General features: G+C 36.0%; 1 protein-coding gene across 1 annotated transcript in view; it reads right to left on the minus strand.

Annotated features, from left to right (window-relative positions):
- Rps6ka3 (ribosomal protein S6 kinase A3) overlaps positions 1-25,646 on the minus strand; it is a 142,213-nt gene that overhangs the window by 109,636 nt on the left and 6,931 nt on the right. The gene's annotated exons all lie outside the window — the stretch shown is intronic.

Raw genomic sequence — 25,646 nt, forward strand, 5'->3', positions numbered from 1 at the left:
AGGCTCCTAATCCAATATGACTGGTGTCCTTACAAGAAGAAGACCATGTGAAGACAGAGACACAGGGAGAATTGGAATGATGCATTTACTAGCCAAGAAATGCCAAAGATTGCTGACAAACCACCAGAAGAAGCTAGGAAGTGGCAAGGAGCTAGGAAGAGGCAAGGGAAAGTTTCCTACAGACTTCAGAGGAAGCAGGGTCTTGCTGTCACTTTGATTTCAAATTTCTAACCTCTACAACTCTAGGGCAATAAATTTCTGTTTTAAGTCACCCATTTTGTGGTTCTCTGTTAAGGCATTTCTAGCCAACTAATAAAACCACCGAGATCATTTTTGCTTATATACTTGCAAGGCATTTTCACTTCTGAAAGCACTGCATCTAGTATTAAGGATTTCCTGACGTAGTAGGTACATCTTTAAGCAATAGGGAAAAATAACAATACAGAGGAATTTGTAAAATGGATTAGGACTAGATCCTAGAATTTAATTTCTTCAGGTTAAACACTGAAGGCCAACAAAAGAATCCCCAGTTCTTCTTTATAGATCTCTGAAACCTGGATGACTCTATATGAACAATTTTCCCCTAGTATGGTATAGTGTTATTATTTGTTACTGCAGTGAAAAAATATATACTAACTTCTTAAATCTTTCTGTCTGTGAGGTCCCTGTTAAGGCAGTTTTGTGTTTTGTTTAGAAACTAACTCTTCTTTAGTTCTCTTCCTGTATTTCTCAAGGTGGTTTGTGGCATTACTATCTACTTAGTTTACCAAATTAGAAATGTGGGTTTCACAGGTTGGAAGTGTAGTTCAGTGGTGGTGTGTGTGCTTAGCTTGTGTGAGGCCCTGTGTTCAATCCTCAGCATAAAAACATATGAAACAAAACAAAACAAAAAGGAATGTAGGGTTCATCATGTCATCTGACCCTCTTCCCTCTCCCCTTCTTCTTTAACCTCACCTACTCCATTATTTGGCAGTTAGATTGTGTTGAGTCTACTTTCTGTTCTACAATCTGTCAAACTCTCTCTCCTACTCCTGCCTGAGCTTAGACCCCCACCATCTCCAGCCTGAATTATGACATCTTCCTTAGTGTATTGGAGTTTCACCCATTGTCCACACTTTGGCCAAAGGGTGCATCCTAATATAACATTTTGTTTATTCCCTGCTTAAAACCCACAATAGCTTCCTAAAATGAAACTCTCATCTTGTTTATCCACTGCTTAAAACCCTCAGTGACTTTCCACGAACCAGGATAAAAATCCAGAACCTTTGTATAGATGGTACTGGCAAAATGAGAAAAGAAGCTGGGTCTGGCATTGGAATTTCCACCAGAAACTGTAAGTCAGGAAAATAGGATAAATGGTGCAAACCCCAGAATCCTGGAGAGATAAGGTCCAAATGAGCAGATGGCTCTCCTCCTTCCTTCTTTGAAGATAGCCCTTTATCTGATAGTGATCCTTAAAGACAGAAGAGTAGAGAACCATTTTTAAAGCCCACTTGCTAGATTAGTTTCATTACTTCCAGACTTGGCAAAATATTTCATTTGGTTCTTTTTTTCCTCTCCCAAAAGTATAGGTCATGTCTAAAGTTATCTTTTAATATTTTATTTTCATAGCAACAAATACATCATGTAAAATTTACCATCTTGCCCATTTTTAACTATTACAGTTCAGTAGTGTTAAGTACATTCTCACAGTTGCACATCCAATTTCCAGAACTTTTTCATCTTGCAAAACTGAAACTCTGTCCCCTTAAACAGCAACTCCCTATTTTCCCTTTCCTCAGACTCTGGTAGTCATCATTCTACCTTCTGTTTCTATGAATCTGTCTACTTAGATACCTCATATAAGTGGAATCATATAGTCTGTCTTTTTGTGACTGACTTTATTTCACTTAGCATAATGTCCTCAAAGTTTGCCCATATTGTAGTGTGTGACAGGATTTCCTTTGTTTTAAGACTGAATAATATTCCATTTCATGTTGTAAACAGAGATCCTAAAATCCTCATAATTTCTTGAGTGATAGGAGTGTCTTTTGTTCTAATGAGGGACTGTGGGCTTCTGGATGGGTGCTGGTCACCAGAAAAACTGAGTATGATTAAAATTTTGAACCTTAAAAAAAAGTTTGGAACTTTCAGTACCTTCCCTCATCCTTTAGGGAAGAGGGAGGAACTGGAAATTGAGTTAAAAATCGATCATGTCTACATGATAAAGTCCCCATTTAAAAAATTAAAAATTCCTAATCTATGGGGTTTGGAGAATTTCCAAGTTAGTGAACATATCCGTGTGCCAAGTGGGTGGTACATCCCAACTCCACAAGAAGAAATAAAAGTTCCTGTACTCAGGACTCATCTAGACCTTTTCCTATGGACCGCTCCATCTGGATATTCATCCATATATTTTTTAATATCCTTTATAAACCACATTTTGCTTATCCATTCATCTGTCAATGGACAATTGGGTTGCTTCTGCTTTTCATTATCATGAATAATACTCCTATGAACATGGGTATGCAAATACATGTTCTATACTTAATTATATAGTAGATTGCAAAATGGTCACAAATTAATCTCCTTTATATATCTTTGCCCCTTTGTAATATGACTTTGCATTGAAGTACAGAGTTTATTTTTCTACTGCTTGAATCTCGGACAACCTGATGACTGTCTGTGACTGATAGGATGTGATGGAAGCAATTTGGTACTGGTTTCAAGTTTGAGTCTCAAGAGTTCTTATACACTTCTGCTTGTTCTCTTGGAATCCATGTGAACATGCCCAGGTTAGAACTATTCAAGGATAAGCAAGTATATGAGTAGAGATGAGCCATCTTAGATGAGGCCTGAAAGAAGTGGGAGTGCCCAGCCAAGTTCAGCAAATCTTACCTGACAGTTAACTACAGAGGCATGAGTGAGCCCACAAAAGACTAGGACAAACATCCAGTTGAACTCAACCCAAATTTCCAATCATCAGGATTATGAGTCAAATGTTTGTTGCCTTAAGCATTTGTGGTTCGCTACCTGGCAATAAATAAATAATATATATTATTTCTCTTTTAACTATACATCTTCTCGTTTGGAAATCTAATTTAATTTCATAGGGTCCTCAATGAGCACTTCTATATTGAATGAGTCCAAATTACTCTCCTCAGCCTTGACTCAACTTTTCACATAGCTCCATCTTGAATTTGGAACTCTTATCTTGGATACTCCAACTGGATATCATGTTAACCCTTCAAATTAAGAATCTCCAAACCTGAATTTGTCATCTTATATTCAAGCCTACATCTGTCATCAATGTTTCTATTTTTGTTGGTGGTACTATGATTTTTTTTCAGTAAGCCATTCTTGAAACCCAGAATCATGTATTCCTCTTTCTTCTTCCCATAGTCAGATGATATCTTTCATAGTATCTTTTTGGTAACTTTTCTAATTTTTTATCTATAGAACTACTGACATATTAATAGCTTCCTTACTGTTCTCTCCTCTCTGGCCTTTGTATCTTCAAATTAATCTTATCCAGTGACTTGAGATTCAGTTTCCTGAATGATGAGTTTACCTCTCAGCTTTATTAACTACAAGGATATTTTTCTTTTGTATTTTTATTCTTATATCTGGATCATTTCCATTGACTCTCTCCATTGATTATCTTTTCTCTTTTCTTAAAAATACTTATATTTACTCATTTTTGGTTCTGTGGATTGAACCCAGGGGCACTTTATCACTGAGCTACATCTATGGCCTTTTAAAGAATTTTTTTTATTTTGAGGCAGGGTCTTGCTAAGTTGCACAGGACTTTGCTAAATTGCTGAGGCTGCCTTCAATTTGCAATCTTCCTGTCTCAACCTCCCAAGTCACTGGGATCATATGCAGCACTGTGCTCCACTTACCTTTTCTTTTGAGCTAGGGTCATGTTTTCCTCTTATTTCATTCTTTATTCTTACTAATAAATTTGGATTATATTTTGGATATTATAAGTGACGTGTGTTAGGGATTCTGGATTCTGTTATGTTCTTCCACAGGAGTTTTGGTCTTTTTGTTTGTTTTCATAGGCAATGAACTTAATTGAAACTGAAATTCTAAATTCTGTCTTCCCTGTGGTGGGTGGCAACTGAATTTTTAGTCATTCCCCCCCCTACTTTTTTTTTTTTAGCTTTATCTGGGTTCTTGTAGTCTATCCTGTGCATGTGCTTCCAGGATCAGCCAGAGACTTAAGCAGTTAACACTCTATATCTGGCTCCCACCTTTCACAGATTTCTATTTTCTTCCCTAAACTCTGTCTTCAGGTTATTCAATCCAATTGTACTGCTAGTCTTAGCTCCCCTGCTTGGTGAAGACTGAGATTTGTCTTTAGGCAGAAAGTTATAAAATACATGTAAAAAACACACAAAGAGCTGGTGCTATCCTTCAAGTATTGATCCTTTTTTGCATCTGCCTGTTTTTGTTTGTTCTTCAGTGCTTTATGTAGGATTTTTAAAAAACTTGGTCCAATGTTTATAGTTGTTATATAGAGAAGCATAGTCATATGGGAGTTACTCAGACATTATCAGAAGCAGAACCACTACACAAATTTAACAGCTTCCATGATTCTCCATTGAAGTCTGTGGACCAAATCAAGTCTGTGGACTTGATATCTACTATGGCATCCCCTGAAATGGATTACTCATGCTTTCCCACTTATGTTAAGTCATCCCTTAACTGAGTTTTGTTCACATTGTTCTTTCCTGTTAAATGCTCTCTCCATCTGGGTCCATCAAATATCCATTTTTCAAATGATTTGTAGCTTGGCCCTGGGTCTTTGTCCTCCTCTATCAACACTTTCTCCCTACTGAGCTTATCCAGGTCCATGGATTAATTCTATTTATATGCTAATGATTCACAATCTATATCCTCACCCTTTATGCCTCCCTTATACCTCACAGGCAATGCATCAGTAAGTCCTTTGGCTCTAACTTCACAACAGATCTGGAATCCATCCACTTTCCTCTAGACCCACAGCTACAATTGGAATTTAAATCACTATGATCTTTTACCTGGACTTTTCAGTAGTCTCTTTAGAGGTATTCCTGCTTGCACTCTACCTCCCTAACAATCTATTCTCCACCCAGCAGCCAGAGTGATCTTTTAAAAATGCAACGCAGATCATGTTACCCTCCTGCTCAACCCTTCAGTGGCTTCCCAGAGCACTTAGCATAAAATCCCAACTCCTTTCTATGGCTCACATGGTCCTATGTGATCTGAACCCTACCTATCCCTTTGATATCATTTCCTATCACTCTTTCCTTTTTTCATTGCACTCTGCCCACATTGACCCTTTTTCTGTTTCTTGATATCTCCAAGCTCTTTCCCTTTTCCTGGAATAGTCCACCACCTTGATCTTTATTTGTTCATTGTCTGTCTTCCCTGTTGGATTGTACTTTCTTTGAGGGTAGGGGCATTTCTAATACATTTTCCTTGAAAGAAGGAGTGAATTCAACATCAATATACTTTCTCCAGAAAGCCTTTACTGTATCTCCCTGATGGAAATATACTCTTACTTTCCTTGAATTTTATGTCCATGTTTCTTCTAGCATCTACCACTTCCTATCTTATGTTACAGTCACTTGCATATGTGTTTTATCTTACCAAATTAACAATCAAATCAGAATGGGCAGAGTCCCTGCCTGATTCATTTGAGTATTCCCCACATGGCCTGCTATAGGACTTTGCACAGAGCAGTGCTGATAGATGTCAAGTGAATGAATAAATAACCATGCTAATACTTATTTCTATTGAAGGGGTGTGTTATTAACATTAAAAACAATGCCGACAATAGTCTTAGGTTATTGCTAAATTCCTTTGGATTTAATGAAACAATTCACTAGTTTAAGTCTATATTATGAAATGTTCTTTAAGTGGTTCTTAAGTGTTTTGGTACTTAATTAGAAATGTTGGAAACTCCTGCAGTATTCTGATGGAAGCAAATTTAAACAACACTGCCTGAAATGTTCATGCAACCAATATGTCTAAATGTTATAAAACATGGCAAACTGTCATGACTAATTTGGCTAGCAGAATTCCATGGGTATATTCTATATAATGGATAGGTAGCAATTATGGAGTCCTACTAATAAAATTTGAATAGTGAATTTTATCAAAATCTATTTGAACAAAATTCCAGTCCCTAAAATGGAAAACATTTTCACTTTAATTACATAAATCTCCTGAACCTTTAATAAGCTGCTTTATATGATCTCATCTTCTTCCTTGACTCTATTTCATTTGTTCTTTCTAGTTTTCCAGGCCTTGCTGATGCACTATGCTTTTTTTCTGGTACTGCTCCAAGCTTCTACTTGGCTTCTAAACTCATTCACCAAACCCATTAATGTCACGAAGCTTCACCTCAGAGAAATACTCTTTAATATATTTTCATCTAATAGAATCATTCACAAGTTTCACTGCCATAGTTTTCTTGTCATTTTTAGTTCTTTTCACTTGCTTCATTGAATCTTTGTATAGAAAGGTCAACGTTTTAGACTGGATTCTTTACTTAAGGGGATTCTTAATTATTTCCATTTTCTCTTTTGTATTTTGTATATATCCTGTTATATTTTGCACAGGTTCAACCCAGAAGTTTTCATTAAATTGATAAGAGAAACTGAAGCACAGCCAACATGGAGAAACATACAATCAAATATTATGTGAGCAAGGTAATTTAAATGCAAAACTAAGATGCTTCTAATCTTGACCTGCAAGACATTGCTCATAAATGACAGTGTGGAACAAAGTATTAAATAATTCAAGACCATTGATGTCATTGTTATCTGCACAAATACATTTGAAGATGAATAATCCTTTCTCTCTTCAAGTTATTTTATAGAAACGATTTCCCTTCTCATACAAAATTTCAGTTCTACTCATCTTTTTATCTTGGTGGTTAAGTTTTTACAATAGTGCACAAAAGCTAATGTGAAAGTATATCCTTCTTTATACCAGGGGAGGCTTCCTAGTTAAGGATGTATTTGACTGCAAAAAACTGTATAGCCAACAAAAAGTAACTTAAGGAATAATGGTATGTTTTCTTATATAACAAGAGGACTAGTGATAGGGTGATTACAAGGTTAGTTAATTCAGTGACTTGACAATATCATTGAGAGCACAGGGTCATTCCATATTTTTGTCCCACCATTCTCAGCATTGTTTTGGCCTTCTAGAGTGTCCCATCACAATTGCAAGATGAATACAACAGTTCCAACTGTCATATGTAAACAAAATAGTAGCCTGAGGAAGAGTAGTGGCATTTCTCCTCATAGGTATATTTTTTATTCAGGAGAAAATTCTTATCAGAAGTATGGCCTACATATTTCCCCTCCAGTCCAATTGGCTAGGATTCAGTTACATGTCCAGGCACTAGCTGCAAGGGAGGCTGAGAAAGCAATTATCTGTCATTTGTAGCCTTCAAGGCCCAGAATACCCTCAAGGCTCTATATAGCCCTCCTTTTCTAAAGCTTCATTTCCTACCTATCTGTCCTTTAACTACATGATGGAAAAGCTTAAATTTTTCGTTTATGAGGATATTAAATTGGGCTAATGCAGCTGGGTTATAAGATAATGCTTCACTAATTGGTGTAGCCATATATAATATGACATACCCTGACTTAAATATTCTTTAGGTGTAAGTATAGGTTGAGGCAAACAAAAATAGCTCTTTCCTTTATTAAGTCTGTACACCAAGCTTATTAATCATGCATACCTTTTTGTGGCCTGTATAATAAAGGCTGGATAAGGTGGTCATTAGAGTTGACAGTTTACAGAAGCTGTTACCTTACAAAGAAGTTCAGGAGGTTTTAGAAGAAATCCTTAACTATCAAATATATTAACTAGTAGTAAAGGACAAGGACAGGAACTTGTAAGTTTTGGTTCACAGTATGAAATAGTTTATGTCAATTTCTTACTGGTATATATCTTAGAACTGTCATTGCCTGACATTCAAAGATCACACAGGTTATGATTATTCTTTTCCAACCAAAGACCTGATCTTTGCCTCCCCTTACAATAAACCAAAAGGTAATGTAAAACTAGATAAACAACTATACATTGCCAAGAGATTGACTATGAAATCTGTCTGTCTTGGTATAATAATGTTTTTAGTTTGATTCTACTAATTTAGAATTTGTGGGAATCTTTCTTATATATACCATGTATAATCTTTAAGGTAATTTAACTAATGTGGTATAGAAATATTGAAGGGGGTTTATCTTTATATGATCTTGGTGGGAGAATGTTTAAGGACAGAAGCTGCATTAAAGCAGAAGTTCATACAAGAATGGAGGAAGGAAGGACTGTATAGAGGGAAAAGAGGGGTGGGAGGGGTGGGGGAAGGGAAAAAATAACAGAATGAATCAAGCAACATTACCCTATGTAAATTTATGATTACACAAATGGTATGCCTTGACTCCATGTACAGAGAAACAACATGTATCCCATTTGTTTACAATAAAAATAAATAAATAAATAAATGAAAAGAAAAAAAAAAGCAGTAGTTCATAAACATTTTGCGGTCAAGATACCATGAAAATTTGATGGAAATTATGGATCTATCCCAAGAAAACACACATGCACAAGATAGCAGACATATATTAGAATTATCTGCTTAGTACTCTTTCTGGAAACCGACTTTCCATTCACTTGGTTTTCATAGGCGTCCCAGTTCTGGTGCAATATAAAGTCATCCCTGACTTCATCTGATTGGTCAGCAATGATCACTTGACCCAAGTCAAGTCAATCAGAGTCTGAGCCCAAGACTTTTTGAACTAGAAAGGAGAAACAGGGCCAGTCTTTCCTCAGATGTTTGAAAAAGAAAGACCAAAAATTCTAGAATCAACTGTAGGGGTTGAAAATGTATCTTTTCTTTACCCACTCCTAGATTCACAGCTGAGGTATCTATAACAAAAGGCAGATTGACAAGAGAAAAGCATACAAATTCATTTAATATAAGTTTTAAGTGACATGAGGGCCTTTATAAGGAAATTAAAACTCAAAGAAATAAGTAATGGTGTTTTTTATTCTAGTTTTGATGGAGAAGTGGGCAGTTATAGAAAAGTATGATTGGATAACAAAGCATGATCCAATAATAAACTGGGGGATGAGACTTAGGAAACCTATTTTTTCAGAGAGACTTTGTGTCCCTGTGTCTTTAGAGATAAGGATGTTCCTTACAGGTATGGAGAGGGCACCCCTTGAATGAGGGTCTTATGATTAGTTTTAGGGGAAGAACAGAAAATCCTTCTTAGATTTTATGACTTGCTTAAAGGGAGAAGGGCAGAGGAAGGTCAGAGAATGACCTTCTCACTTCTGTGGTTTTCTTGAATGCCAAATGCCATATTTTTGAGTACCATGCCCTGAATCCTATCATGATCCATGTTTTCCATCACATGGAGGAAATCAGTTTGTAGCAAGGAAGAAGAATAAAGCCAATGAACAGAAAGAAGTATGAGAGAATCTAAAATATGCCCAGCCAATCATGAATCTTATTTTGGATTTTATGAGGAATCTTTATCCTAACTTCCTTTTTCTGCTTGAACTAGCTTGATTTGAGCATTCATCACTTGCAACAGAAAGAGTACTACCTAAATTACACAGCTATATGTAAAACTGTACTTGCAATATCAGGGGATTCACTAGGGGCTAAGGACTCCTCCGTGTATCAGTATAATACTTGTGATCAAATGGATTTTTCTAATTAGGCATGAATTACCTAGTAAATGAAGTAAGTTTAACAGGTCTTCTATTTACAAAAAGTTATCAGGTTGGATGATTCTATAAACATATTAAACTGGTTTATTAGCAGTGTCCTACAATTCAGACTTCTTCATATTTTAGACTTCTCCACCCATATTTGTCAAGATTTTAAAAATGTTTTAAGTGCTTTTAACATTATCATATTGATTTTCTTTTTGAATATAAAATAAGACGGAAAAAGAAACAATAGCACACCAGCTTATTTTCTCCTGCTCTGGGAAGTAATCAGACCCTAGCAAACTATAAAATAAAACTTATTGTTTTCCAGTTTATGAAGTGCAATGAAACTTCTAGTAATTTATAGTGGGGTGTAGACTTTTCTAGCCATGTGAACCACAAAGTCTTCTGTCTAAGGTACTCCTTTCCTGGTGTACCTAGATCTGAAGACCATGCTGATGAGGATGGAATTACAGAGAGAGGAAATCAGATGATAATAAGTGATATAGCATGCAGACTCTGATAGATCCTAATGAACTACTTTTCTCAAAAATGAAATCGTAGTCAGTGGGAAAGTTCTAGATATTCTTCTAATTGAATTGACAATTTTTTTTCTTGACAGCTGTTCTGCCAAATAGGTCCTAAATGTCTTCTTGACTTTAACAAATCTTCATCAGAGAAAACTGTCTTCTCTGTAACTTTTGCCTAATTAATCATTCACCAGCTTCCCAGTTTCTGCCTTTATCTCTCAGATTTATAGTTCTTCATTATCCTCAGGTTCAGAAAATTTGATTAGGAGAAGGTCCACAGAAAGCTGTATACTGAGAGCAACTCTACTTCCAATGATAATATATTTAATAAAATGAGAAAAAGATGGAAAAATAACTCATGCAAATTGTAGTTAAGTTGCAACCTAACATTGAAAAGTACATTGAGCCCTTGGAGGATGGAGTAATTCTCCCCAACCAAGTCTGTTCCTGTTTCATTTACATGAGAACTCCCCCTTTATAACTAGGTGGATGTAATAGAGTATCCATGATGAGAGACATTACTATTTATTCTATTACAATAGAATAGCAGATAATACATGGTATTTCATTTACTTATTCTCTCAAAATCTGGAGGTTCCCCATATTTCCTACTGTAAAATATTTCATGCTTCCTTTCTTACCATCCTCTTGAGCTATAAATGCTATTATACTTCCAAAAGAGAGTACTTATAGGCTTTAGAAATGTACATGGATTGTGACATTTGTAGCCAAAGTTTGACATTTATATGGGTTCACGTTCAAAACGTGTCTTTTAAAATTAGCATAAAAGTCAAGGAAATATAATCAGAGGAAAGTGGTTATGCATACACTTCAGAGTTTTACCTCAGGCGTTAAGTAGGAATTGGCCTTGGATGTGTGAAATCACAAATATCTACAGCAGAGTAAATCATTTTAGAAGTGGCTCCTCCAGCCCCAGTCAAGCCTTCTGATGACAGCACCTCTGGCTAACATCTTGATAGCTATCTCAAGAGCAACCAAAAGAACTAAACTACTGAAAAATTCCTGATCCACAGAGATTTTAAGATAATAAATGTTTTTGCTTTAAATTGCTAATTTTGAGGTAATTTGTTATGCATCAATTAATATATCAATTTAATTAATTATGTTAGAATACCAATAGGTGATTTTAGGGGTATATCTTTTTTAAAAAACTGAATAAAATATTCTTTTTTCTGGGTGGAAGAATGTACGAGAACAATCAGTTTTTTTTTAAACAAGAATCATAGTAGAATGTTTTTTTGCAAAATTAGTGAACATACTATTAGGCCTAATCAATATGGAATCAAATAAGAAGAGACAATTTTTTTCTCCACACAAGAGATTTTATTAAGCAGACAGGCAGAGTGTCTGCTCACAGGGTGAGACAGAGAGAGAGAGAAAATGAAATTGAGAGTGAAAGAGAGAGAGAGAGAGAGAGAGAGAGAGAGAGAATCAACAAATAGCTTAATGGAATAAAATAGACATAAGTACTTGAGGAAGAGAATAGGAATCGTGGGAGAAACCAGAGAACTATGGAGAAAATGTGTAATTGTGGGAAAGACAGGGAATTGGGGGAGAAACAAGGAACTGAGGGCGAAACTGGAGAATTGTGAAAGAGGCAGGGAATGGGAGAATTGTAAAAGGGAAGGGAGACTTGTGGGAGGAGGGACTATTAAATTCATGGGAAAGACCTCAGTGTCCTGTACCCCTGAAATAAAATAAAATCAGACGTTATCCATTGTAGGCAAAATAAATAAATTCGGGATGGATGAAATGCTTACATACAAAAACAAAGCAAAATATCCTGATAGAATATCTAGGAAACACATAGAAACTGAGGTGGGTTACTCCTTCTTAATCAGAATTGGGCTGAGGTATATGTTATTTTATAAAAATGTGAAAATGGCAATAGCATACAAATATCATATCTTAAAAATAGCTTTTTAACTCAATATAAAAATGTGTAAAAGATTTTAAAAGGCAATTATTTCAAAACTCACTCTTAAAAATAACTTATTAACCTAACTTTTTGAAGGGACACATTTTTACTGTATAAGTGAAAGATATTTTAAAATCTAGATTAGCTTACACTTTGAATGTGTCAACAATGTTCTTTGTAGAATACATAATTGGAAGATAAATATGTAAACATTGCAGTTATATTTCCTAAGCTTTCAACATTTCTATTTTATTCATATCATTTCTCTGCAAATAAAAAATGGACTACAAAGCAAACCCAGATGGTCAATAGCACAGGAAAAGATAGTTTTAGCAAAGGGAAATGCAAAATAAAGTAACAATAAGATAATGCCCATGAAGCAGGTACAAAATCTAAAAGGATCTATAACACATATTGTTGGTTGGATGCAGGGAAAAGGGCATTCTTTTTCATTGCTGGGGGAAATTTGACCTGCTATAGCTTTTTGCAAGGCAATCTGGCAACATCTATTAAAACCAAAAACGTCCATGCCACTTCACCCAGTCATCTTTTTTCAGGGTATACAACTCTTAAGAAATTAAGAACAACAATTGTGAACACACACAATTGCTTGTACTAGTGGAAGATGGTTACCAAAGTAAATGCCCATTAATAGGTAATCCAGTAGAATAAATTATGATATATTCACCCAATGGAATATTGTTCATTCAGCTGAAAAATGAGAGTTATACCAGTATACTTGAAAACTTTCTGATGGCATTTTTGAATGACAAAAAGCAAGATGCAGAAAACATATAATATAATCTCATCTTTCTAAAACAATGACCAAATAACTCATTTTATGTGTATATGCAGTTATGTGCATGTGTCTATATGTATACAATTATATGAGCATAGAGAAGATATGTATGGAAAGAGACTAAATTTCTATAATAGATTATTTGGAATGAGGATATATATGAGAGAGGGGTCAAGAGAGGGAGAGGAATGGTAATCTGAATAGGAAAAGAAGGAAAAGAGACTGTATGGAAAATCCAAATGTGTATGATCTGATTACATTTATGCTTTTTGTAAAACTGTATTTGTGGATAGAAATGTAAAAAGCAAAAAAAATTGAAATGTGAATACCAGATTTTTAAAAAAGGAAACCAAGTGTTTTGAGCTTAGGGCATAATTTGAAAACATTTTATTAGGTGAATTCCTTTCATGAAATTCTTTTCATTTTTCTTCTTGTCCTTTTCTTTTTTACTATAAGCCAAAGATTAGAAAAAGTAGTAATGCAGAAGTTCTGATTGAGTTCTGGTGACCATAAATCTTCCCTAAGGAAAGAAAATAACATTTACTAATGTGCTCTGAAATTTCCACACAGATTCCCTTTGGCAGAAAACAATATTTATATTTTACATTCTTCTCTTTAAAATATCTGTGATAATATAAAAATGCTTAAATTACTTACTCAAATTATTTCATGTCTTATTTATTCTATGTTAGAAAACAGCACATTCAAACTGGGTAGCTGGGGAGGGTTTGACAGAGGGGACTATTTACAAAAGCATGAGCAGGGATTAAGGAAACTGAAAGGCATTGTACCTCTACCTGGAATTATATTAATAGTCATTACCACTTCTAGGCCTGGAGGAATGAAGGGAGGGAATGCTATCTGGTGCTGTCTGGCAGTAGCTGAGACCTTCCACAAAAGGATGCAGACAACCTGTAGAGTTCCTATGGAGAGAAAGCTGAAGGAATCAGTACCCCAAGTTCCTGCTACTCTCTCATCTCCTGCTGGTTTCCTCTTGTTTATGAAACCCAACTGGAAGCCAGAAGACAAGGAAGCACATTGATGTGGTCCATATAGGCCAGCAGGACCACAGAATTGAGGAGAGAGCTGTATATTTTGAAGGGGAAAGATGCTCTTCACTCTTCATAAAATTTTCTGAAGAAATTCGTTGTAGTTTGATGAAGATGAATTACAATATTCAATGTATGGCTTAAATAAGCACAGAGTAGTTTTGATTTGCATTTCTCTAATTGCTAGAGATGTTGACCATTTTTTCATATATTTGTTGGTGGATTGTATATCTTCTTCTGTGAAGTGTCTGTTCATTTATTGATTGGGTTATTTGGAGTTTTTTTGGTTTTTTTTGAGTTCTATATATATCCTAGAGATTAATACTTTATCTGAGGTGCATGTGGTAAAGATTTTCTACCAATCTGTAGGCTCTCTCTTCAAATTATTGTTTCTTTTGCTGAGAAGAAGCTTTTTAGTTTGAATCCATCCCATTTGTTGATTCTTGATTTAACTTCTTGTGCTTTAGGGGTCTTGTTAAGAAGTCAGATCATAGGTCAACATGGTGAAGATTTAGGCCTACTTTTTCTTCTAGTAGTCTCAGGGTCTCTGTTCTAGTGCCTAAGTCTTTGATCTATTTTGAGTTGAGTTTTGTGCTGGGTGAGAGACAAAGATTTAATTTCATTTTGTTAATGTGGCTTTCCAATTTTTCCAGCACCATTTTTTAATAGGCTATCTTTTCTCCAGTGAACATTTTTGGCATCTTTGTCTAGTATAAGATAACTATATTTATGTGGGTTTGTCTCTGTGTCTTCTATTCTGTACCATTGATCTACGTGTCTATTCTGGTGCCAGTACCATGCTGTTTTTATTACTATAGCTCTGTAGTATAGTATGTGCTCTGGCATTGTGATGCCTCCTGCTTCACTTTTCTTGCTAAGGATTGCTTTGACTATTCTGTGTCACTCCAATCAGAATGACAATTACCAAGTATACAAACAACAATAAATGTTGACGAGGATGTGGGGAAAAAGGTACACTCAAACATGGCTGGTGGGAATGCAAAATGGTGCAACCACTATGGAAAGCAGTATGGAGATTCCTCAGAAAACTTGGAATGGAATCACCATTTCACCCAGCTCTCCCACTCCTTGGTATATACTCAAAGGACTTAAAATAAACATACTGTGGTGACATGGCCCCATCAATGTTTATAGCAGCTCAATTCACAATAGCCAAACTATGGAATCAACCTATGTACCCTTCAACAGATGATAGAGAAAATATGGTATATATACATAATGGAATATTACTCAGTCATAAAGAATAATGAAATTATGACACTTGCTGGTAAATCGATGGAGTTGGAGAATATCATGCTAAGCAAAATAAGCCAAACCTAAAAAACCAAAGGCCAAATGTTTTCTCTGATATGCAGATGCTAATTCATAATAAGGTGGGGTAGGGAAGTATAGAGTTACTTTTTATTCGGTAGAGGGGAATGAAGGAAGGGGAGGGTATGGGGGAAGAAATGGTAGTAGAGTGAAACAGACATTATTACCTCATGTACATATATGACTGCTTGACCAATGTGATCCTATGATATGTACAATCAGAAAAATGAGAAATTACACTCCACATGTATGATTCATTAAAATTATAAATGCATTCTATTGTCATGTACAAATAATTAGAACAAAAAATTCACACATGGAATTTGACTTTATACTTATGTGAATCAATGTTTGAAAAGCTTAGCATGAAGCCACGTGACACTATTCTGTGATTTAATTAAATTAGTTAGAAGTCACACAAAACAAAGAGAGGACTCAAGACAATCTCTGGTATGGGTCAAGAAGCAAAATGCTCAAAAGTCTTCTCAAGAAAGAAGAAAAAACTAAGAGCATAGGGATGAAGTTCAGAAGATAAATTCTTTTTTTTTTCAGTTGTCAATGAATTTTTTAAAAAATTATTTATATGAGGTGCTGAGTATCAAACCCAGGGCCTCACACATGCCAGGCATGTGCTTACCACTGAACCACAACTCCAGCCCAATAAATTCTTAATATAACATTTTTTCCTAAAGTTGGCATGTTCAGACATATGTACTCTATATGTAGATGAAATATCACTTGTCCAGGGTTAGAATACCTAGGTTATGGATCTGTTTTATTTAAAATAATTTTTAAGTTGTAGATGAATTTAATAACTTTATTTTATTTTTATGTGGTGCTAAGTATGGAACCCAGTGCTTCACATGTGCTGGGCAAGTGCTCCACTACTGAGCCACAATTTCAGCCCCTGGATCCCAGTTATTATTACTAAATAGTATTATTTAATTTTGCTACTTTAGTAAATAATTTCTTCTCCCTGTGCTTGTTTCATCCTCTGTATAAGAATAGGGTAGGGCTAAATATCTCCAAGCAGTTATTTTACCCAGTCAAAAATTCTAAGAATGATATAACAAAAACTGAATTAGAAAAATAGTTTAAAACACTCAGAATAAGGATCTAATTAAGGGCTGGGGTCGTAGGTCAGTGGTAGAATACTTGCCTAACGTGTGAGGCACTGGGTTTGATTCTCAGCACCAATATAAATAAAGGTCCATCAACAACTTAAAAATGTTTTAAAAAGAATCCAATTAAAATTGTTATTTCAAATAAATTCTAATTTTCCCCTCAGGCTACCTCATCATAGAATTCAGTAGGCCACTAAGTGATAATAAACTCCCCTGCTCAATGACCACCCAGGTGAAAGTACCATCTCTTTGGGGAACACCATCACTAGACAATGACAATGGAGTTTTTAGGAAGAGGCAATAAAAATCAGGGCCTAATTTAGTCTCAGCATATTATATCATAACTGAAAATCATTGAACAATCTACATCCTCCTTCTCATAGTATCATACAGAAATCTCAGAAAAATAAAACTTGCTAAGAATGTAAAAGGAATGGGCAACAAATTCCTAATTCTCATTCTCCCTCACTTTCATTCATTGGTTCTTACTCTTATAACCGAAGAAACAAAAAAATTGATACATACATATATATATTTTGGTGACAGTATTTGCTACCCAGAGTGTCTCTTACTTTTAGAGTAACATTGACTTAGGCCTACTTGTTTAATGCACATAAACAACAACAACAACAACAAAGGAGAGGGACCTCAAATAGAGGGGAGGTAGGAGCAGTTTATAATTTGTCAAGATATGAATATCTTTATTTTAGACATATAAAACCCTGGAAATAAGAAATAATATCGAAAACTCCAGGAAGTCAATATTGTATTATAGTCAATATTACATGAGGATGTCCTATGACAGAATATGGCATAGCCTAATGCTCAACCTTTTTTCTTCCCTAACTTGTCTCTCATTTGTGAGGTTCCACACATTATGTTCAATAATTCAGGTAAACTCTGAAAAAGCGGTATAGGTTATCCTCCTTTTATACTCCCCAACACAGAAATCTAAAAGTATCAAGAACCCCCAAACAACCCATTGGCCCACAGTGAACACCAGTGCCCCTAGGGACACCCCACAGATAGTTGAGAAATAACTGTCATTCCTCCAGAACTAGCCTCACTCCCTTGAGTGTGATATACATTTTATTTGAAAGATATGTATATACAAATGTGCTAGTGAATTCCTGCATTGTTAGAAATGATTCTTTTTCTTTGACTCTTATTTAAAAATGAGAATTACAAAAGAATCTCTCAGGACTCTTTATTGTTGCTTAATAAAACACATTTAGTGGCATAGAAGTCCCTTGACTTGAGCTCAAACGGCACAAAGTGGTAAGCATGAATGATTACATCATCCTTCACTCTGCTCATGCTTTATTACTTAATAGTGCAGTCTTGCATGGAGTGTAAGCAGGCCACCTAAGGGATGATTACGGTATTATTCTAAAGAGGTGGTGCATTCACTTGCTGCTGCTTCTATAAATGTTGCTCTGTGATCTATACACTTAATTTGTACTTTGTTTCTCTTTCATTATTCCTGTAACAAATTTTGGTAGCAAATAAAGGAATATATACATAAGCAAAACAATAAACAACTTGCTCTTGGAGAAAATTGAATACTAATGGAACCATGTTACTACTGATAATTCAACTAATGTGTTTAAAACTCAGGATCATTTCTTATTAGAATGCTCAGTAATACTTAACTGTACCAATTTAATCCCCCTGCCCCTAAGAGAATCCCTTAAGATAAACAAACATATGTTTGAGGAAAATGTTTTTAAATAAAAGTAGTAGGGACTGGGGGTGTAGCACAGTGGTCGAGTATGTGCTTAGCATGAATGAGACCCTGGGATTGATCCCTAGTAACAGATTAAAATAAAGGTTATTAAATAGTAGTAGATTAGCTAAGAAAGATACTGGAATATTCTTGATTTAATTTTGTTTATTTTTTACTCACATTTCTATGCAAGAATATGGAGTAATAATTAAGGCATTGCTAAGGAAATTTACATAATATTTGATTTGTAAATTTATGGAGAAGTCACTAGAAAGATGCACTTATATCTAGGGTTCATTTTTGTCCTTATTAGGAGGTAACCTCCTGATATTAATGCTATCACAAATGGATTATTTATCTCATTTGTTTGTTGAAACTCTGGTTTCTTTGTGGACCTGTACCTAAAGGCAATGGTAACCCTTTCTTCATACTTCTTCTAAGTGTGGAGATTTAGTACCAGTTTTAAAGAATGATCTCCCCCTGCAAGAATTGAGCCTCTTGGGCTCTGTGCTTCCCTTTTATCCTGAGAAGTAATAGATATATGTCATGAGATAATTTAACAACATATTTGTTATATCTTTAAAGTATTGTTGTATTTTCATGAGAGTTTACAGTGATTTTCTCTTGTAACTTGATCCAAAATCTGAGAGTTATGCAAAATGTCTCAAGTCCTCTATATTCTGAGATTGAAAAAAGTTTAGTAAGACACTTGTAATAAGTAGGGTCATATGACAAACCACGAGATCATAATTGTCCTACTCTGACCACCTTGATTTATTTAGGACATTTATTAAAGGTCAGAGAGATGCTGCTTCTTGGTGTCAATGGAATGAATGCTGATTTGAAATTCAAAAGGATAGCATATCCTCAGTAAATTTGGCTCTCTCCTTCCCTATCCTGTCCTTATTTTTTATTGCATAAACAATATTACAACACTAATGAGTGTTTAGAGAAAATAAATAAAATTCCTAATACTATTATTTCAATCGTATACATACGATTGAATTCTTTTTAAATTTAAATTTATTTTAACTGATACATAAAACATAAAATATTACATATTTATTGGTACCATGTGATTTAAAAAAATTTTTTTTAGTTATAGATGGATAAAATACCTTTATTTTCTTTACTTTCATGTGGTGCTAAGGATCAAACCCAGTGCCTCACACATGCCAGGCAAATGCTCTGCCCCAGCCCCCATGTGATGTTTTGATGCAGGTATATGATGTGAATTTTTTTTTCAGTGCTAAGGTTCCAACACAGAGCCCCATGCATGCTAGGCAAGTGCTCTACTATTGTGTACATCCCCAGCCCCACATTGTGTAATACTTAAATCAGGGTAAACACACCTATCTCTTCAAACATTTTTTTGGGGTCAAAACATTCAACATCCTTTCTTCTAACATTTTGAAATATACAGAACATTGTCAATATCTACAGCATTACCTAGTGTGCAATAGCACACCAGAAGTTCTCTAACTATAACTTAGTACTCATTTGGGCACATTTGGTGGGCAGAGTGCTGGGAATCAGTTCCAGAGCGAGTGCTCTTCTACTGAGCTATAACCCCACGTACAACTTCATGTTTTGATAGTTAAATGGATAAATTGAGCTAATTAACATATATTACCACACATATTTATTATTTTGTGGTGAGAATACTTAAAATCTACTCTCCTAGCATTTTTCAAGAATATCATATATTGTTAATTATATTCATCATGTTGTACAATAGATTTCTTGAACTAACTCCTCTCAACTAAAATTTGCATTCTGCTTTTTATTGTGAACTCCTTTGAAAAAGGAACTGGAATTTCCACAAGGAGATTGCAAAATAATACTAAGGAGGCTATGTCACTGTAGCTAGAGAGAATGGAGAGGGTGGGGAGAGAGAACATGTGTTGATTGTGTGAGTTTCAATTTTTTTCAATTGTGATGTAACATTTACCTTAGATTTTCTTAATCAAAGATTTGAACCCAACCATTTTTGCTTGGAAAAGGGTATGGAATGTAATTAAACTAAAATTTGTGAATGAAAGTAGAGCAGCATTTTCTTCCTGCCAGATTGCTAATTAAATGCCATGGAGGACTTGCATATTTAATTTTAGTCATGTAAAGAATGTGCAATAGTTGGTAGGCAAGAGTTTTGGCCAGGAAATAAATGATTATATTTTTAGATTATTTTGGTATGTCTGTTAATTTATTACCTTGTAATGTAGCTCAAGTGTAGAAATGGAAACATTCTTTGATTTGGTTCAGAGTTAGGGTTTTGTCAGGCAAAAGAGAAAGGTACTACTTGAGGGTATTGGCAAAAGAATGGTTCAAGTGATGGACCTTGGGGTTCTAGGCAGAAGAGGGAAGCAGTGGAGGTAGGTGAAGGTTGATGGATGAAGATGAGGTAGAAGATGTCAAAGGGCTGAAGCTCTCTGTAACAAGAACAGACAGTGGTAAAAACAGAGCAAGAGAACTGGAAGAATGGATAGTTGTATTCAGTAGGTTTATTAAAACTGAAATAAAATCTGATATGTAGGTGAATTAGCTAATTTAATTAATTATTTATTTATTTGGGGATATCGGGAATCGAACTCAGGGGCACTCGACCACTGAGCCACATCCCCAGTCATATTTTGTATTTTATATAGAAACAGGGTCTCACTGAGTTGCTTAGGGCCTTCCCGTTACTGAGGCTGGCTTTGAACTCAAGATCCTCCTGTCTCAGCTTCTCAAACTGCTGGAATTACAGGTATATGCCACTGCACTGGGCCAAGTTAGCTTATTTTAAAAGTTTTCTTTTTTTAATGTTGTCAAACTTTAGTACCAGGACCAGAACAGAGGAATTGAAATCCATTCATTAAATCATTAATGCATTAATTCAATAAATAACCTCCTATGTAGCAGATACTATTTTGGATGCTGGGAATATACTAGTAAACAAGGCTGAAAACTTTCTGGTGGTTTGGAATTTATACTCTAATGAAGGAGTCAGACACTTAATAAAATAGCAAATTTTAATGGGAAAAATATTTCAAGGGCAGGAGGACTTGGGAACTATTTTAAACACAATGGTCACAGAAGTGAATGGGGAAGAGAGCATTCTAGGCAGAAGGACAGCAAGTTCAAAGCCCCTGAGAGGGGGATGTGCTGGGTAAACCAGTCTCTAATGTTTGAGAAGTGCAGGACAAGAGTACAAATGGAAGCCCAGGTACTCTATGTTTAAATGTTAACATTTATAAAATGTATTTTGTATCCTACCTTGACTAATATACTCTAATATTGGCCTGGAAAACTAGGTCCAGGTTTAGAAATCTTGAATTCCTCAGGGTCTGCCTGTACCAGAACCTGGTGGTTCAGTATGAGATAGCAGCTGCCTCCTGGGCCTAGTCTGAGGTCACTCTTCCTTTCTAATTTCACCCCAGGATCCTCCCACTACCAAGAGGGGTACTATACAATATGGGTGAATACCTTGTCTGTATGTCTAAACTCTGTCCACACAGCCCCAAATAGTTGTCCTTTTATAACTTCCTGGGACTAGGGATGTGTACATTCATGATGCAGTCTGTTTTTGGGAAGATGGACCAGGGAAAGAGCCCAGGTCAGCCCTGGAAGAAAATTATTGACCATCTGGGCAGCATATTATTGGGCCTGGTCCCCAGAAAGTGGTTCAGATGGGCATAGGCTCTGGATGGGAATAGCCCTTTGACCTCATTGACTCCTGCCCTAAGGGGAAGGATGCTGCTGTAGGGGAGGAGTTGGAGTAGGGCCCTTGAAATTATGGCGCTCAGAATAGCAGCCCCTTTGCAGGACCTATGGATGGCACTTTTTCTTGTCATGTTTGAGGAGGAGCAAGGAGTCTATTCCTATATCCTCAAGTTTTGAACTGTGATAATGGAGGAGATATAAAGCTTCTGTTTTGTGGAGGGTCTATAAAAAGTAAAGGAAGGAAGAAAAGGAAACCAGAACGTATGGAGCATCTGTGATGAGCCTGGCTGTGTGAAATATGCTTTTGCTTGTGTGATCTAATTTAATCTTCCGAATAACCCCAGGAAGTAGGTTTTGTACTTTCCTGTGTAAGGTTAAGAAAATAAACTCAAGGAGGTCACTTCCTTGCCCAGAGTCACACAGCCAGTGAGCCACAGAGCAAAGGCTCAAACCTAGGGCTCTATTTCTAAAACCCATATTCTTTCCATTATACCACATTGCTTTTGAAAGATATTCTCAAAGAAAGACCTCATTTGTAATGAGAGTGAAGAGCAACAGAGAAAGTTAACTCATACCGTGTAGAGGTGAAAATGACTGCAGGGGTCCTCCATCCAGGATAAATTCCTGTCCGGAGGTCCCCAGATCTCCTGGGAGTCCATGAAGTTAATACACAAGTTTACCAGTTTTATGTAGTTTTCAAAATTAAGGTAAAATTTATATGCTGCAAAATGCACAAATCTTTGTACAATTCAGTTTTGTTTTCAAATGTAAACACGTGTGTAACTAACTGCCCCAATCAAGATGTTTCCTCAATATATGTCCCTCTCTGCAGAAAGTTCTCTGTGCCCTTTTCTAGGCAATCTTCCCCCACAATAGGCTGCCACTGCTCTGGTTTGTGTCACTATGGGTTTGTTTTGCCTGGTTTAGAACTTGATGTAAATATAATCTACAGTATGTATCTGACTTCTTTGGCTCATCATATTTTTGTGGGGTGGGGGAGGTACCAGGGATTGAACTCAGGGGCACTCAAACACTGGGCCACATCCCCAGCACTATTTTGTATTTTATTTAGAGACAGGGTCTCACTGAATTGCTTAGTGCCTCGCTTTTTCTGAGAATGGTTTTGAACTTGCAATCCTCCTGCCTCAGCCTCCCGAGCTGCTGGGATTACAGGCGGGCACCACTATGCCTGACTCATCATGTTTTTTGAGATTTATCCATATTACTGGATAAAAGGAGTTCTCTCCTTTCTTTAACTAAGTAGTACTCCATTGTATGAATACATCATAATTTGTTTATCCCTTTGCTTATTGATGAGCATTTGGGGTCTTTCTTTTTTTTGGTTATCATGGATAAAGCTGGTATAAATATTGTGATGCATCTCTTTTCTGTGAATTATGCATTTGTTTATCTTGGGTCTATATCTAGGAAGGGAAATGCTAGGTCATGTGGTATGTGTAGGTTTAACTTGTTAAGAAACTGCCAAACTTTTCCAAAGTGGTTATATCATTTTACACTTCCACCAGCAATGTTTAAGAGTTTAAGTTGATAAGCTTATTTTAAATTCATTTAATTTTGAAATTTCAAGCATAAACAGAAAGGATAATCTTAATAACTGACAGTCATGTATCAACCACTCAAATTTAACATGTTAACAATTTCCTGTATTTGTGCCAGATCTAATAAGTGAAATAGTACAAATACACTTGTAGACTGTTTCCCCATCTCCTTCCTTTTCTTCCTCCCAGGAAGTTAGCATCATCCTGAAGTTGGTGTGTATCCATCCCACTCTGTCTATTTTTAAATCTACGACACAGTATATGAACCATTTTCAATATTTCACTAAGTCTAACAAAGAAGGCATATTTTTCTGTGATAGGGCTGGGAACGTATTTGAAACAGCAGTCATCTTGGTAAATAAGTTGATTTAATCCTTTAAACATTTTAGTTTCCTGCTTACTGTTGCTTATCAATTATTATATTAATTAGGTTGTTTATACCTGTAATTAATAGAAAAGGAGGAATGCTAATTTTTTATTTTAAAAGGCAGTTTTTGTGGCAGGTGGAATTCTTGAAAGGAAAGTGTTTGAGGAAGTTCTTGGCATTGCACTGGTGGGAACTGTAGAAGCTAATACGACCCTCCCTTATTATGAGTAAGGAAACTGAGGTGTGACTTGTTAGCTTTTTGTAGTAAAATTGCCAGATCAGTAGTAGAAACAGGTCTACTGATGGCCATTCTATAATTTGATCGTACCATGTAGCTTCTATGCTGCTGGTGGTGATCAAAGATGGAGAATGGAGAAAGAAGAAAAGAAAATGCGATATGGAGGTGGGAGGAAGGAAAAACTTCATAAAAACAAGACAGCAGAAATGTGGTATTTTAAGGAAGAGGTTTGCCCTTCATATGAATGATTCTTGGATTTTGGTGTATATTTTTGGTAGCAGTATGTGGTGAGTCACTAACAAAGAGCTTAAGACAGATGAGTTAACATAAATGGACCAAAATAAGCTGTGGTCTCTAGGCTGAGCAGCTGTTGGACAAACCTGCCAATATTTTATTTCCCAGAGACATTTGCAATAGATTAAAGAGAGCAGGCTGCAAGTGCCTCATTAGAAAATTCTGTACCTTTCAGTTTTCTGTGCCTGAGATATGGCTATCCAGTGGAAAGGGAAAGCCCCCAGCTATTCACTGAAGCTCTACTTTATGGAAGAGGGCTGAAAGTGAGATGTGCTGGTGGAGACATAAAACAGAGAGACACAGGAATCACAGTCTTTGGTTTTCAACCCTGACTGTGCCCTCAGCTGTGTAATCAACAGGAGGGGCTTCTTCAGTCTTCTTGGTGGTTTTGTTTACCATCTTTTGGATGAATTGCTTGGATTGGATGACCTCCGGGTCCCTTCCAATTAAAAAATGCATAGTTCACATTTATTGAGTACTCAATTTTTAAGTGCTTTACTCTCCATGAAACTATGGAAGTTGTTTAAAAAATAGTCCCCTTTTTCAGATAAACCAACTGAGGCTTATAGAGGCCAAGACTTGCCTGAAATCAAATAACAAGCAGTGGCAGAGATTAGATTCAAAACCTGAGACTGTCTGGGTAATCTGGGTTCTTAACTACCACTCTGATTACCCCTTCTCCCTTAGCAGGGAATTAGGAAAGCATTGTCTTCATATCTTTCTTCCTTTCCACAGTTACATATCTGTTTCAAATCATTAGGCTTCAGTTGCACTGTAGTGGATTTTCAGTTCCTAATTGGAGGCCCTTGCTTCACCCACACACTACTCTGTGGGAGAATGGCATTAAAGCTAGTAAATCAAATTCAGGACACACACCTCACACAAGACAGAAATAGTGTTGAGCAGGACACAGGAGGGCCATTTGATTCAGAGGATCTTCAACAGCTTGAATATTTTGTACACTCTCTCCAGTGGACACTCTGTACCCAATGTTCCTGCTGATGTCACTGGCAGAGATGTCTTATGAGGAGATACCCTTTTGAAGAGCTGTTTCAGTAACCTCCTCTATCCTGATTTAATATGATATGGTCATGGCAACATCAGTAATAGTGATGCTTCCTTTGTTCCCTTTCATAAATGGTGCACCTTCTTGCACTGCCACTCTTACAATGAAGACATCAGATATGGGAAGAACATTGTTCTCTCCAATTTAAAATAAAATAAGTAAACTCTAAGGTTGTGGGTGACGTTATCTAACTTGCATTCAAGACAAATCTTT

This window comes from Sciurus carolinensis, chromosome X (genome assembly GCF_902686445.1).
Source record: "Sciurus carolinensis chromosome X, mSciCar1.2, whole genome shotgun sequence".
Lineage (NCBI taxonomy): Eukaryota > Metazoa > Chordata > Mammalia > Rodentia > Sciuridae > Sciurus > Sciurus carolinensis.